Source organism: Protopterus annectens, chromosome 4.part0 (assembly GCF_019279795.1).
Source record: "Protopterus annectens isolate FY-2018-M chromosome 4.part0, PAN1.0, whole genome shotgun sequence".
In the NCBI taxonomy this organism is placed as follows: Eukaryota; Metazoa; Chordata; order Ceratodontiformes; family Protopteridae; genus Protopterus; species Protopterus annectens.
In genome coordinates this window covers 1,037,538,904-1,037,556,502 of record NC_056733.1, presented here as the reverse complement: position 1 = coordinate 1,037,556,502, position 17,599 = coordinate 1,037,538,904, and the positions used below count along the sequence as shown (strand labels likewise).

Genomic DNA, 17,599 nt, shown 5'->3' with positions numbered 1-17,599 from the left:
TAGCTCATCAGATGAGGAACTGAATGCACAACTGCAAGTAGTCAGAACTTTTTCAGATGATATAAGAATGTTGTTTGGTTTTGATAAGTGTGCAAAAGCAACCTTTAAAGCAGGAAAACTGCAGCACCAAGAAAACATCAGTTTGGGACAAGAATGTGATATAAAAGTACTTGAGCAAGAGGGAGTATCTAAATATTTAGGAACTGATGAAGGAGTAACAATAAAATAGGAACAAATGCCAATAATACTTAGAAAATGAATATTTTAGAAAACTTAAATTAATCCTGAAAACAGCATTGACATCTAGGAACAAAATTCAAGCTATAAACCAATTTGCTCTTCCTGTCCTAACTTACAGTTTTGGAGTGATTGACTGACCCTAAAATGTGTTGGATAGATTAGATAGAAAAACAAGAAGGATGCTTCATATTCACCAAATGATTTATAAAAATCAGTGCATACCAGGATTATTATTCCCCATTCTGAAGGAGGTATGGGCCTCCTTGAAAATGATTACATGTGTAGATCTGCAATCATGGGACTCCACACATATCTGCTGACCTCACAGGACCCAAACGTAGTGAAAGTTTTGAAACCTGAGGAGAATAAATATAAGATGACTTTCCTGCTTAGTCTAGCAGAAGCATATCGACGTCAAGCAGGAATGGAAATCAAACCAAACTGGAAATGCAAAACCAAAATGGAAATCAGGAGACAACTAAATGTCCCAAAAAAACAAAAGAAAGAAAGAATATAAGGTGAAAAATCAGATGGAAAGGCAAGAAATACATACATATAGTTGCAAGTATAGAAAACTTCTGGAAGAACATCATGTTGTTCAGGATGGAACACATAAAATGTAGAAGCCTCTTTGTGAGGCAATGGTTGTGCGCACACAGCGTCCGGAAGTGGGCAAAGGCATTGACGAGCAGGGATCTCGCCAACTTCAAACGAAAAGGAAAAGACATTGCCTAGATGGGGAATTAAGAAATGAAAGTGGAACTGAACCGAAGGGTGCATCTTTCAAGCCCGCAGCAACGCCCATTATTTTCCAGGATGCCGATAACGACGACCTTGACGGTAGCGTTAATTTCACTAGTGAACCGAAGGAGCGGTCACAACAAGGTACTTTTTCCATCTCCAACACATCGGAGATGAACAAATGGCTTAAAGAGCCATATGATTTTAAATTTAATGATAAAAATGACAATTATAGTAAACGGACAGCTAACACTGAATCTTTTAGTAAAAAAATGGATAGCTTTTCTAAATTAATGTATAAATATAAAGCTATCACAATTGAAAATGGTTATTTGAAGGAATGCTTGCATCGCTGCATTGTTCCTAAGGGATTACGCACATGGAAATATCCAAATAATGTGCAGATTGGGTCTGTTTTTCATAAGGATTTGGTGAAGGTTTTTAACAAATGTGGTATGGATATTGTTAGATGCATTATTGAAGAGAATGAAAGGAATCTTGTGATGATTAATGAACAAATAAGTGAATTAGATTCACAAATTAAGGGAGATCTCCTTTTTGAAATTAAAGAAGAGAAACAGAAATATTTCAGTATAAAAGGGGAGATAGAACAAAAATGTACTGGATTAGTGACAAGGAAGACAGCAAAATTAAGAAGAGACATTTTGGAGTATGAGAACAACATTAGTTATCCTAACCCAGTTAACAATTCAGCCCCCCCCATATCGGAACAATAATAGAAATAAATGGGTAAGCAGAAACAATACAGTCAGTATGGAGCACCAAAGAGAAGCTTCCAAATTTGATATAAATAATTTTGACTATGACACAGACTTCCCACCTTTAGAAACATCACAGAATGAATACAGTTCAAAAGAAAAGAACCATTGGGATTTTCAAGGGAGAGGGGGGTTAAGAGGAAGGGGGTATTACAGGAGATAGAAACCCCCGTCCATATCAATGGAAAAAACGAAGTGATAGAGCAAGATGGCAACAAGTATACCTTAAATGCATTTACAATTTACAATTTCAGTAACCTACAATTAACTAAAGAACATTTTTCACTAATGGAGAAAGGGTTTAAATTTATACCATCAAAGAGAGGGGATAGGGTGCAAACAACATTGGATATAAAATTATTTCTAAGGAAAATGAACTTAGAACTACTATATAGTAATGAGAAATATGGCATAGATAGAAGAACTTTACATGCAACTGAGGAACAACGAATATTAAAAAACAAGTCTATCTTTAACCCACCCATACATGCACAACTTAAGAACTTTGAGAATGTCATGGAAGAGGGTATCAAAAAACTGGACAAGAGGGTTAAATATGTTAACAACTTGGGAAAGAGTGAAAGAAAAAGTTTGCAAGACTTGAAAAACAACAAGGGGATTAGAGTCATGAAGCCCGACAAGGGCGGAGGAATTGTCATAATGGAGTCCATGCAATATGAGGGCAAAATGAATGATATCCTTAGGGATGAAACAAAATATAAGGTTGTTTCCCGTAACGAGATAAATTTAGCATATAGGAAGATCGATATGACATTATTAGATATGGAAATGGAAAAAGTTTTTGATGAAAAAATGTTTTCCTATTTAAAAACTAACAAACCAAAAATACCAGTAATTTTCGGTATACCGAAAATACACAAGCAAAGTGATGATCCCCCTTTTAGGCCAATAGTGGCAGCAGAGGGATCTAAAACCACAACTTTGGCTAAGTTTGTTGATGTCAAAACTAAACACATTTGGAAAAACAAAAGGGCCATATTACGTGACTCCTGGGACTTATTAAGAGCACTTGAACCCAAGTTATTTGACAATGACATTTTGTTTGTGACAATTGATGTAGTAGACCTATTTGGTTCAATACCATATGAAGAAGGGATACGTATGTTTGAGGAAGAAGTATTTTGGGACAAGAAATTGAAATTTGAGGAAAAAGTAGCGTGCACAGGTCTGATGGACCTAGTATTAAAGAACAATTTTTTTGTCCACAAGGGGGAGTTTTTCCAACAAATAAAAGGTGTGGCGATGGGAGCAGCCTGTGCACCTACTTTTGCTAACCTGGTTCTTGCCAACTGGGAAGACAAGTATATTTTTCCTTCAAATTATGTAAAATACTGTAAACTATACAGAAGGTTCCTGGACGACATCATAATATTTTGGACAGGACATATTGAAAAATTAAATGAATTTTTCAATTATTTAGGTGACACAACCAATTTCCTCAAATTTACACACAATTTTTCCTATGACAGGATTGCCTACTTGGATGTGGAAATATTAAAGACAGCTAACTCTTGAGACCAGAGTACATAGAAAGACCACCTATGTGAATTATTTTCTCCATTTTGATAGTGAACACCCAATACATTGTAAAAGAAACTTGGTCAAGGGCCAGTTTATTAGAGGGTCAAGAATGACAACATCTGAAGAGGATTATATTAAAGAATGCGACAAGTTGGAAAGGATGTTCACAGATAGGGGATACCCCAAAGACTTTATTAACAAGCTCAGAACGGAAGTAACAAATGCAAGAAGTGGAAGGTTTAAACCTATAACAGGTATAAAAGAAAACGTAAAGGAGCAAAATGAAAATACAGAAGTGCAAGATGTGAATTATGAACATTCATTAGTATTAGAATACAATGAATTAAACAAAAAAGTGAGAACACTATTTAATAAAGAATGGGAGAGATTTAAGGGTTTTACTGATCTAAAGGGTCTGGCAGAATCTAACCCAAAAGTTGTCTATAAGAATTCCCTAAATATAAAAAACATATTAGAAATAGGGAATAACACAAACATACGATTAGGGGATAGAGCAAATGCAAGTAAGGTTGGGACATATAGGTGTGGAAAATGTAATCAATGTGAAATGGTTATAAATTGTGAAAAAATACATTTGGAAAGTAGAGACCTATGGCTGTATGGTAAGGGGTATTTCAACTGTGAATCGAGAGGGGTAGTGTATTTAGTAATTTGCAAAAAGTGTCCTTCCTATTACGTAGGCAAGACAGAAAGATCCTTGAAAAAGAGGATCTATGAACATACATATGATATTAGGAAAGGGAAGGACACTAATGCATTATACAGACACACAATAATATGTAAAGAATATGACTATGCTTTCTTTGTGTTGGACCAAGTTAAAACTGATATAAGAGGGGGCCCATGGGAGGAGAATATAGGATACAAGGAGCTGTGGTGGCAAGTGGCCTTGGAGGCCAATAGACCCCCTGGCTTGAACGAATACATCTCCATATTACCATTATTAAAGCTGAAAGCAGCTAAAGTCAAGTAGCAAAAGATATAACACAATTCGCCACAAGATGGCGTTACTATTCCATGAAAGTACACACTGACCTTAAATGAAACTTTTGATTCAAATACTATAATAGCACCTAACAATTTTAAGAATATTCATAAAACACATTGAACGTAATGGGGAAAATATCTTGTTTCTCAAAAACGTTTTTTAAAATGTATTATGGAAAAGCATCTTTTAACAGGATTAGTGGTTTTATGGTTTTATATATATTTACTGATGCTCTCACCTTAACTAATTTTGTTTTGTTAATTAGTTAAATGTTGCTGAGACCTGATTGGTTTTGGTAAATTTTAACTACTATTTAAGATGAAATGATGGCAGCGACTGTTTTATCTGAGGAAGTCTTATATTAGACGAAAACGCATGTTTTAATAAAGCATTCATACAGACATTTAAGTGGTTACGGTTGATCCTTATCCTCCTTGGCTTCTACATTTTATGTGTTTGGTTTTGGTGACAGCGAGGGAAGCTGACCGTGGTTTTACTTGTTCAGGATGGAACACAGGAATAGTTAAGAAGAGGTGAATTCAAAACAAAAGATGAAAGGTTAATATTGGTGGCCCAAGACAGTGGGCTGTGCACAAGTTGATTTACAAAGTCCATTGAACATGTGGGAGAAACAGACAAATATAGGTCTTGTAAAGCAGAATTGGAAACAGTTACACACCTCGTTGCTGGTTGTAACATACTAATGGCAGAAGGACTGTGTACTGAAAGGCATAATAATGTGGCAAGACTGTTACTCTGGGGAATGTGTAAACATTATGGTACTGAAGTAGCTGAAAAACACTGGAAACATGAGCCACAAAGCATCATAGAAAATGATGAAGTCTACATCACATGGGATCACCCATTACCAACAGTTCAAAAGATAGATGCAGGAAAACCAGATGTAGTGGTCTATGAAAAGAAGACAAAAGTAGCATTGATTATGGAAATCACTACACCCAGTAACTACAGTTTCTTGCGTACAGAGAAACACAAAGTCATTAAATATCGGGATATGCATGCAGAAATCAGAGCAGTGTGGAAGAAAGATACCCAGACAGTTCCAATAGTTGTAGGAGCAACAGGTCTTATAAAAAAGAATTTGCAGTCATATTTAAGTATGTTACCAGTACATGTAACGCCATATGAATTTCAGAAGGAGTCACTACTGTTGACATTACGGGAGCTGAGAAGAGCACTTCTGGCTGACATCAAAGATTGAAACAACACTAATTTCATGAACTTTAATCATACTTTGACTTAAGAATGGTATCCATTCCTGTCATGGCAACAGAAACCCAAAAGACATGGAGAAATTAAAAAACTGGGAGCGCTATAAAAACAAGACAAAACCAGACAGCACGTAGTTGAAGCACAGGCTGCACCATGTGTCTTAGCATGGATAAACTTTCTTTTAGGTTAACTCAGGTCTGTGAGTATGCTTGTCAGTTTGGAAATTTGTTTCTGTTAGGGGGTAAAACTTCAATATTGGAAGCGGTACATGGTTTTGTATGCTATTATTAAGTTAATAGGGTTTAGGGGGTTATTGGGGATGTGTTTGCTTTTTTTGTTTGAGGGCTTTCAATAAAACAAAATGTTTTGTAAGATGTGGCAAAGGCTCATTTGGCTGTGACAAGAAACAATTGTATAAAATATCAACCTTTCATACAGTTTAATCATGCAACCAAACCCCTAATACTGGGTGATTTCAACTACCCTGCCATTAACTGGGAAAACTACTTGGGTACCAACACCTTTTCCCAACGGTTCTTGGAATTCATAAATTCCAACACCCTGGATCAACTAATCCATTGTCCCACCAGGGGCTCCAATATCCTAGACCTGGTCATTACCAACATGGGAGATAGATGCTCCACACCAGTGGTCACCCCCTCATTGGTCAGGTCTGACCATAAGCAAATCTTCCTTGACATCCACATCCCACCCCCACCCCCAAGTAAGGAAACCTCCGTAAAACATTTCTCCAAAGCCAACTTCATGCTACTCAAGTCAGAAGTGACAAACTTCATGGCACCCATGCAGACGGGATCTGAAAATTCGACTGCTGAATCCTACACTAAGGCACTGTACAAGCGCATCCACTAGTGCATGAATTGTGCCATCCCAAATAGAACCAAGATGCTCTCCTCCAAAAAAAAAGCCAATCTGGTTGTTCCCTGCCATAAACAAACTATACAACAGAAGGAAGAAACTGTTGTAGAGAAAAGGAAATCCCAGGATGCAAAAACCTCCCTTACCAACCTCAGTAAGAAGCTGAGCATCCTCATAAAATCCTCAAAAGCTAGTTACGAAAATAAAATTGCCAAAGATTCCAAAGACAGCCATAAGGCATTCGATAGTTATGTCAAGAATCTAAATGGCAATACTCAGATCTGCTCTGAGCTACAACAAAATGGCATTAAATATACTGATACCAGAGATATTGCCAATATCCTGGCAGATTGATTGAGTGCCAACTTCACCCCTCTCTCACCTTCTAAAGGGCCCATCTCAATACCAAAAGATTGCCAAATTCCGGTAATCACTGCCACACAGGTAGAAACCGCACTCGCGAAAACTAAGAATACAGCATCCATGGGACCAGATGACATCCCGGGCTGTGTACTACATGAACTACAAAATGAACTGGCACCTCACCTAAGTGTCATGTTTAATCATAGCCTCACCTCAGGCTTCGTGCCCACTGAGCGGCGCACAGCTACAGTTATCCCACTCCACAAGGGGGGATCCACCTTGGATCCAAGGAACTACCGTCCCATCAGTCTGACGAGCCTGATCTGCAAGGGCATGGAAGCATTATCATGGAACTTATAAACAAAGACAATGGCAACCTTCAAACACTGGACCCCACCCAATTTGGGTTCATGAAGGGCCGATCGTGTCTCCTGAACCTGAGTGACTTCTTCAAATCAGTCTCCAGAGCTGTGGACGAAGGTAAGGTGGTCCACACAGCCTATCTGGACCTCGCCAAGGCCTTCAACACCATTCCCCCACTCTGGAATAATAGATAAACTTACTATACTGGGCATAAATCCCTACATCACACGATGGGTTGCCTACTGGCTTACTGACAGAACACAGACTGTAAAAGTAGCCAACTCCAAATCCAGCTACAGACAAGTGACAAGTGGAGTACCTCAGGGTTCAGTTCTGGGACCACTCTTGTTTGAAATCTACTTCTCTGAAGTTCAGGTCAACACTAAGGGACTCTGGCTAACAAAGTCCGCAGATGACTGCAAACTGGGAGCCATTATTGAATCCCCAAATTATGTGGATATTCTACAAAAGGGCCTTACAGAAACAGATGCTTGGTGCCATATCATGGGCTGAAGCTGAATGCCAAGAAATGTATAGTTATCTCCTTTGGGAAAAAACATGTACCCCATGAATTACCACATAGGTGTCAGTACACTAAACACTGAAAGTGTGATGAGAAACTTAGGGACACAGGTTTCCTTTGATAACCACATTGCCACAACAGTCAGGAAATCCTTCTATGTGGCACACCTCATCACTAAGGGCTTTTCATCCAGAAAAAAGGAGGTCATTGTCCCACTGTACTCATCCCTCATTAGACCCATTATAGAGTATAACACCCCGTTTGGCATGTACCTCACCAGACATCTGCAACAGCTGGAAAGGCTGCAGAAATACCTCACTAAAAGAATCACAGGCGTAAAGCAGATGCCATATGCTGACTGTCAAAAAAAACTCCAGCTATACTCTGTGGCATATCGTCTACTCAGAGGTAATCTCTGCTTAACATACAAGGCCATGTCAAACCCTGAGCTGCTGGACATGCTCCACTTAAAGAAATCCCAATCCCTCAGAGCCACACGCTCCAGGGTTCTAAACCTTGTCATCACAATGAACAAAACATGCTAGAGGGATAGATACCTGACCCAGAGACTCCCCATACTCTAGAATAGACTGCCCATACATGTCAAGCAGAGCGCCTCCTTGGCCCTCTTCAAAAGGAATCTTGATGATTGGATGGGAGATAGGAAATTCACCCCGGGGATCATGTCAGTCACCCTGCTAGACAGGGGTCCAGGGAAGTAAATATTGTGGGAAGAAATATCCAGGGAATTGTTATGGCTAGGCTTGTATAGGCCCTAAAGCCAATAGCCTAGTACCAACCTATGAAACTGTGAACACAAAAGCTGGAATTAGACATTTAACAAAAAAGCTGTTATACCTAAAAGGTGGGAATAATAACATCTGATGTTGTTAATCTTCTTCCATCCATCACATCAGTGATGAATGGAAGAAGATCAAGAACACAGATGGAACATTATGGTAAGACATAACTTCTTTTTTTTAATACAGTGATGTTTTCTATAATGTCTTTAAATGTCCGTGAACTCCCAGATTAAAAAAAAAAGTAGTGAACTATATTAAAAATGTAGAGTGCAAATAGCTATACTACAGGAGACACACTTGGGAAGAACTGAACATGTCAGTTCCTCCCTGGTTAGATCCGACCACAAACTAATCACCATCATACCTCTCAACCTCTGAATGCAAAAAATCTGGACAAAGTTGGGGGGACAAAGGCCCAAAAATAGGGACAGATTTTAAATATTGCTCTTATAAACTTATAAAGCTGCTAGAATAACAGGGTTTGTGTTTGCTCACATTTTCTGAAAGATATGAAGTCTGAAACTTAAATATATTTATTTATTTAGTCATTATTTAGCGACTTCAGTCCTCTGGGATTTGCTAGAAAATGACAGGTTTTATGAGGAACAGGTCAAATATTTGAGTCAAATATCTGGGCATTCTGCAAAAATCTGTAGTTGAGAGGTATGATTTCACCATGGAAATCCCCCCCCCCCCCCCAGCAAAGGTAATCACCATGAAAAACTTCTTGAATGCTGACTTTGGGCTCTTAAAAACAGGTGGCTAACTTCACGGCACCCATGTCAATGGAAAATAGATGCATGACTGCCGAATCATGCACCAATGCACTATACAAACATGTACATAAATGCATGGAACTAGCCATACCCAACAGAACCAAGACGCTCTCCTCCAAAAAAAGGAAGCCAATCTGGCGGTCCCCTGCCATTAATAAACTCTACAACAGAAAGAAGAAACTGTTTCAGAAAAAGGTGAAGTCCCAAGACTGGAAAAACTCCCATATTAGCCTCAAGAAAAAGTTGAGATCCCTCATCAAAACCTCAAAAGCCAGCTATGAAGGCAGAATTGCGGCAGACAGTAAAAACAATCACAAAGCCTTCTATAGCTATATCAAGAATCTCCACGGCAATAGACAGGTTTGCTGTGAGTTACTGCACAATGATACCTCCTATACTGAGTCAACAGATATTGCCAGCATACTGGCCGACAGATTCAGTGCTAACTTTACTCCCCCCCAAAGGACCAATCACAATACTGGAGGAATGTCAGGCACCCAGCATTACTGCCACACAGGTTAAAGCTGCATTGTCCAAGGCCAAGAATACAGCTTCTACGGGACCCAACAATATCCCTGGATGTGTTCTACATGAACTACAAAGTGAACTGGCACCACATCTGTGTGCCCAGTTCAATCAAAGCCTCACCTCAGGATTTGTCCTTACCGAATGATGCAGTGTTACAGTCATTCCTCTCCATAAAGGGGGAGCAACTACAGACCCTGGGAATTATTGCCCCATTAGCCTGATGAGTCTTGATATATAAAGCTATGGAGCGTATCATCATGGACCTAATTAACAAGGATATAGGGAATCTTCAAACCCTAGATCCCACACAATTTGGTTTTGTGAAAGGTAGATCATGTCTGCTCAGCCTGGTTGACTTCTTTGAGTCAGTTACCAGAGCTGTGGATGAGGGCAAGGCAGTTCATAGTGCCTACCTTGGTATGGCCAAGGCCTTTGATTCCATTCCCCATTCAGGAATTATTGATAATCTCACCAAACTAGGCATCAACCCCTATATCACTAGGTGGGTTGCAAATTGGGTCAGAGATAGAACCCACAGTGTGAAAGTAGTGGACTCCAAGTCAGACTGCCAACCAGTCACTAGTGGAGTCCCACAGGGATCAGTCCTGGGTCCTCTCCTGTTTGGCATCTACTTTTCAGAAGTCGAGGCCAACGCAAAGGGATTGTGGCTGACCAAGTTTGCAGATGACTGCAAGCTGGGAGCCATTAATGTGAGAGTGTTCAATCTCGCCTTTGTTCTTACACATGGGTTCGGAGCCGATCCTCGGCTCCGTGTCGGCCGCCTGCAAGCTCTGCATCGAGAAGAAGCTCGAGATCACCTAATACCCACACTCCCCCTCTGCCTTTACCTCAGATCTAGTTTGCCGCTGCAGCGTTCGCATCACTGGGTCGAGCTCGAGCACCTGAGATAGGATTTAGAATTTTATTCTTGTATTTTTTCTTGGTACTTTAGTGTTATAAGCTGTTTAGTGATAATTTGTGTGTGTGTGGTAAGGTATTAGGGAATCTCGGTACCGTTAAGTTATAAAACTTAGTTAGAGTTCTCTTCGGGGCCTACCACCCCTTATTGGATTTGACAACCGGATTGACTTTCACTACTGGATTTGACAATTTTACCGGACTTGACTTTTTACTGGATTTGACTATTTTTCTACTTAGAGTGACATGTCTGAAAAGGCCAAATCAGGGTTCAAGCGTTGCCAGTGTGGGCAAAAAATGTCAGTAACTGACAATCATAGTTCCTGTGTCTACTGTCTTGGCCCTCTCCATCTGCAAGAAGACTGCTCTATTTGTCATTCTTTCAGTGGGAGGGTCATGACAGATAGGCGCAGGAAACTAATGGACAGGGGTTTATTAAAACCTTCCTTTCAGGAGGCTCTGGATGCTTCTGACCAGGCATCCAAGTCCTCGAAGGAATCGAAGACGTCGGAGCCCAAGTCATCGGCTCCGAGCTCTTCGACTAAAGTTAGATCACCGGTTCCACAGACTTCGGGGCCGAGTGTTCAACTGTTGTCAGTTTCCGAGCCTCGAGTCTTGGAACCGGTGATGGAGCTCCCTCCCTCGACACTATTGAGGTCGGCTCCGTCTTCGGTTCCTTCGACCCGTTCTTCTAAGCTCTCCGATATTGATGTGGACCGTGTGGTGCAGAAGTTATTGGAACATTCGGCCCTATCCAAACTTATCTCGGTTTCCACCCAATTGGTGTCGAAACTTGAAGGCCTCCCATTATCTCCATCCATTCCTCCTCCGAGACCTGTCCAGTCTTTGGAGCCGGAAGAGGTTGATCTACTGATTGTGGAGCCCTCGGTGCCAGAACCGTCCTTTTCTCGGTCTGCTCCTTTCACCTCGACTCCGTCGGATCCGGTACCGGAGTCTCGGAGCCGACGATCCGTCCTTGGTTCCGGGGCCGAGAGTCAAACTGACGTTTCGGTTCCGACTCTTCCTCTCGGGGCCCCTGCGCGGATCGATTCGGCTCCGTCCTCGGGGTCGATGCCTTCGGTACCTGTCTCGGGGATTCTTCCCATTTCTTCGGAACTGGGAGATTCCTCGACTCGGGACGCGGGGGCCTTCGATCTCATGAGGAAGGTGTTGTCTAGCCAGACAACCACATCAGTAGAAGCAGCCTCTCCTCCCCATAAAGGACCGTTATCTTCCTCTGCACCAACGGCCACATCCAAGTGTCGAGCACCGGTGTCTCAGCCACCCCTGGAGGGTGCCCCCTCTTCCTCGGAGGCTTCTTCGGATGCTCCCCCCGAAGAGGTCCCTAGGAAAAGATTGTGTAAGAGGAGACACTTAGATTCTTCACAAGAATCTTTAACATCCGATACTGACTTGGATGAGTCAGAAGGGTCCCCAAAGTCACCTTCAGAAGATGTCTCCTTTTCTGACATCTTGGAGATCCTGAAGCAGAGAGGTGATTGGCAGTCCCTCCCCCCTTCTGAGGATGAGTCAGTCTTGCTGAAGGCATTTGGTGCTCGCCCTTCCTCCTCCTGGGTCACTCCGCCCTTCGATGAGTTAATGGAGTTGATTGCTCGAAGGGCGTGGGAGACACCTGACACGGTGGAACCGGTCCCTAGGAAGCCTAATAAGTACATCACTGCACCACAAGACAAGGCTTACCTCACTAAAGGAGTTCCAGTGGACGCCATGGTGGTGGCAGCGGCCACGAAAAAGGAGATGTCGGAATCTTCCTCATCTGTCCATCCGCCTAACAGAGATTCTAGGACTATGGACAGATACGGGAAGCGCATTTTTAGTTCAACGGCTTTTTCTATGCGGTCCCTGAACTATTTGACCCATTTTACACGCTTACAGAGGGATCTAGTCAAAGAGTTGGGAGATACCCTCCAGGGTACTACAGATGCTGCGGTCTCAGAGAAAGTTTCAGCACATCTAAATACCCTTACATCCATTGTTAACTCATCCATGAGGCTGATATCATACGCAGCCGAAGGATCGAGTAGGGCAGCGGCTTCAGCGATTGCTCTTCGTAGGCAATCCTGGATGCGCTTATGTTCATTTGCGGAAGCCTTCAAGTCTTCCTTTACTAACGCCCCATTTGATGGTGCCACACTTTTTGGCCCTAAAGTAAAGGAGACCCTTACCCGGTGTGAACAGGAGGGAAAGACTCTGTCTGCTGTCGGAGTCTGTTTTTCCACCCCTTCCAGACCGCACCCCAAAGGGCAACGTGGTGGGAAAATGTGGTTTTGAAAACCCCAAGGATCTTTCCCAGGCACACAGGGTGACGCCCCCTCTAGAGGCAGAGGAGGGGGCAGAGGTGGAAGATGCCGCCCTGGCGGCAGAGGGGGTCCGCAAAACCAAGGTGACAGGGATACCCCCCTGGAAAACCTTTCCAGCACTCCTGAGAGGAGGCCCGACTGTCCTGCTCTGGAGGCAGTCGGGGGTCGCTTAGCTTTATACCCTCAGGCCTGGCAAAACTTTACTACAGACAACTGGGTAAAAAGCGTTGTTACCAGAGGTTACAAAATACCATTCCTTTCCACCCCCATTCCAAAGAAAAAACTCCCAGATGTACCGCCCCATCTGCGAGACCCAGCAGCTATAGAAATTTCAAAGCTGCTAGAAAAAAGAGTCATCCAACCAGTCCCAGCGGACCAAATAGGATTCGGGACTTACTCAAGGTTCTTTTTAGTTCCAAAGAAGACAGGGGACTGGAGGCCGATTCTGGACCTAAGCAACCTCAACACCTTTGTCAAGAAGGAAAAGTTCCGAATGGTCACGTTTCAATCGATCCTTCCATTCCAACAGAAGGACGACTGGATGTGCTCAATAGATCTGAAGGACGCCTACTACCACATCAAAATGGCCAGGGCGTCCAGGGATCATTTGCGCTTCCGGCTGGGAGCCAGTCACTACCAGTTTTGAGCCCTGCCCTTTGGTCTGACCTCAGCCCCCAGGGTTTTCACCAAATGCATGGCAGTGGTAGCGTCTCACCTGAGGCGCCTAGGATTCCAGGTGTTTCCGTATCTGGACGACTGGCTCCTGTCTGCCACCACCCGGCGTCAACTGATACAGGCCAGGGATTACACCCTACAACTTTGTATTCACCTCGGAATTTCCGTAAATTTCGAAAAATCTTTACTACAGCCATCACAGCATATCTTATTCATAGGAGCAGAATTAGATACGCATCATTTGATTCTAAGGCTTCCTACAGAAAGGATAGTCGCACTTCAAAACAACATTTCTCTCCTTCTGTCGTCCAAAAAATCCCCGGCAAAGCTAGTTCTAAAGGTCTTGGGTCTCATGGCAGCTTCTCTCATTGCGATACCATTGGGAAGACTGCACATGAGAGTTCTACAATGGCTGCTGTTTGCACAATGGTCGTTCCAACAGCTACCTCTGACACACGAAATTCTGATAACAAACACATGCAAATCACACCTAACTTGGTGGCTTCAGACTTGCAACCTTTCCAGCGGAAGACCATTTGTGCTACCCACACCGTCAGCAACGATAACCACGGACGCTTCCCTGATAGGGTGGGGGGGCATCTTTCAGGGACAGACAGTCCAAGGCGAATGGACCAATCTGGAGTACAATCTGCACATCAATGTTCTGGAGTTGAGGGCAGTGTTTTTAGCGTTGCAACACTTTGCTCCCCTTCTTCCTCTAGGGACTATTGCAGTTCAGACAACATGTCCGTAGTCTGGTACATAAACAAGCAAGGGGGAACCAGGTCTTATCAACTATGCAGAGAGGCCATGAGAATTTGGCAATGGGCGGAGTCCACGGGTCGCTTTCTGATCGCAACGCACATCCCGGGGTCATCCAACGTCATAGCCGACAGGCTGAGCAGAGCAATACTGTTGCCTCACGAGTGGTCCCTCAAACAGTCAATTGCGAACATGATATTTCGCAAGTGAGGCCAGCCTTCCTGCAATCTGTTTGCATCTCCAATGAACGCCAAATGCAGGAGCTACTTTGCCCTATTACCCCCTCCAGGGGAAGTCCCCAGGGACGCGCTGGTGCACGATTGGCCCCCGGGTCTCCTGTATGCTTTTCCTCCATTTCCCCTGATTGCAAAGTTTCTGCAGAAAGCCAACAACCTTCAGAGGACGATAATCCTCATTGCCCCATTCTGGCCTCGTCAAATTTGGTTCCCCTTTCTATTGCATCACCGCATTCGGGGACCTTGGATGCTGGACCCAGAGCCAGATCTACTGACTCACTCGTCAGGAGTTCCTCACCCATCTCTCGAATCACTCCATCTAGCAGCTTGGCTGCTCCGCTTCCCTTTCTAGCCAGGTCTGATTCCCTTACACCGGCGGTTCAGAATATTTTGGTGGCTTCTCATAAAGCTTCCACTACAAAAACCTACACCAGTAAATGGAAACGTTTCGTCTTCTGGGCTAATTCACATCATTTGGACCCTGTTACAGCTCCGTTGAACAAGATCTTGGAGTTTCTGACAGAATTGTTTCATGAAGGAGCTTCTCCTGTTATTTTAAGAGTGCAATTGGCTGCCATTTCTAACTTTCATATGGAAGAATGTGGTGCGCCTATTATGGCTCACAGACTTTGTAAAGCTTTTTTAAAAGGATCTTTTCATATCAGACCACCAGTTAGAATTCCTACATCACCGTGGAATCTGAACCTCTTACTTTCTAAATTGATGTTGACCCCCTTTGAACCAGCCTCAGTTTGCCCATTGAAATTTTTATCGTGGAAAACTCTATTCCTGGTGGCCATTACATCCGCTAGGCGAGTGTCTGAACTTCAGGCTCTTTCTATTAAACACCCTTATTTAATTTTCCACTCTGACAGAGTATCCCTTCGCACTAATCCATCCTTTCTCCCCAAAGTTTGCTCTACTAATAATATTAATCAGTCCATTGAATTACCCACCTTCTTCAAAAATCACTCTAATAAATTAGAGTATATGTTGCACAAATTGGATGTCCATAGACAACTCAGGTTTTATTTGGATAGAACAAAAGATCACAGGAAATCTGATCAACTGTTTGTAGCCTTTGCTGACAGCAGGAAGGGTGTAGCAGTTACGAAACGAACTCTTTCCAAATGGCTAACTGATTGTATCACATACGTTTATGAGGCTTCTAATCAAACCTTATCGGTCAAACCTAAAGGACATTCTACGAGATCAGTGTCTACATCCTTAGCTCACGCAGCTCGCTACCATTAGACACGATTTCAGCGGCTGCTACTTGGGCTAAACCACATACATTTATCTCTCATTACAAAGTGGACAAGGTTTCTAGGGATAGGGCAACCTTTGGTTCCACTGTGCTCAAGAACGTTCTCCCATGAGTTCCTCAGGATCATGGAGCTAGGGACGCTACCCATGTGTAAGAACAAAGGCGAGATTGAACACTCTCACATATAGAAGTTATGTCCTTACCATAACGTTCCATGTGGAGTGTTCATCTCGCCTTTGTTCTTACACTCCCACCCTTCCCACCCTTAGGAAGAACGTTCGATTTGGTGCCTGGTCTGGAGTATTCTCCTTCTGCAGTTGCAATAGTTGTATTGTATGATACTCTTGTGTGTGTATATATATATATATATATATATATATATATATGTATATATGTATATAGATGATCCTATCATTATGTAAATTTTGGTATGTGTGTGTGCTCTCTATGGCTGGTTTGCTTGCAAACTAGATCTGAGGTAAAGGCAGAGGGGGATTGTGGGTATTAGGTGATCTCGAGCTTCTTCTCGATGCAGAGCTCCGAACCCATGTGTAAGAACAAAGGCGAGATGAACACTCCACATGGAACATGGAACGTTATGGTAAGGACATAACTTCTATTTAACTCCCCAAATGATGTAGACATCCTACAGAAAGGTCTCATTGAGACCAATGACTGGTGTCTAAACCATGGCCTTAAGCTTAATGCCAAAAAATGCGTCATCATCCCCTTTGGGAAAAACTCAGTTCCCACTAATTACCACATCGATGGGAGCCCACTGAACACTGTAGGCATTATAAGAGATCTGGGGACACAGGTTGACAGCAACCTCTCCTTCGACCACCACATTACCACTATGGTCAGAAAGTCATTCTATGTAGCACATCTCATTATCAAGGGTTTTGCATCCAGGAAGAAAGAGGTCATCATCTCTCTCTACTCTTCCCTCATTAGGCCAGTCATTGAGTAAAATGCCCCATTTGGCATGTACCTCACTAGACACATGCAACAGCTGGAAAGGCCACAAAAGTACCTCATGAAGAGGATCCTAGGCCTTAAACACATGTCCTACATGGACAAACTCAAAAAACTGCAGCTATTCTCTGTCTCATATCATCTACTAAGAGGCGATTTCTGGTTGACTTACAAAGCCATGTCTGACCCAGCTGTGTTAGAAATGCTACATCTAAAGAAATTCAAATCCCTGTGCACCACACACTCGAGAGACCTCAACCTCATTACTACAATTAACTGAACATGCTGGAGGGACAGGTTTATAACCCAGAGACTGCCCATACTCTGGAATAGACTTCCCATACATGCCAAGCAGAGCACCTCACTGACCCTCTTCAAGAGAAATCTTGATGAGTGGATGGGAAATAGAAAGTTCACCCCAGGGATCACTGCAGTGGTTCTACTTGTTAGAAGCACTGGGAACTAACGCTGGGCAGCATGATGCCAAGGCACTTCTATGGCCTAGGCTTGTAAAGGCTCCAGGGCCATTAGCCCTATGAACCTATGAGTTTGATAAAAAAAAGTTTTTCAGGATGGATATTCAGTGGAATACCTGGGACAAAGGAAAATAGGAGTACTTATATTCATTGCAAGAAGAGCTCCAATCATGACAGAAGAAGATAAAAA

The 17,599-nt window shown here is 42.7% G+C and overlaps 1 protein-coding gene across 1 annotated transcript in view; it reads left to right on the top strand.

Moving 5' to 3' along the window:
* Nucleotides 1-17,599, top strand: part of PKD2L2 (polycystin 2 like 2, transient receptor potential cation channel) — an 806,718-nt gene that overhangs the window by 135,631 nt on the left and 653,488 nt on the right. The window lies entirely within an intron of this gene.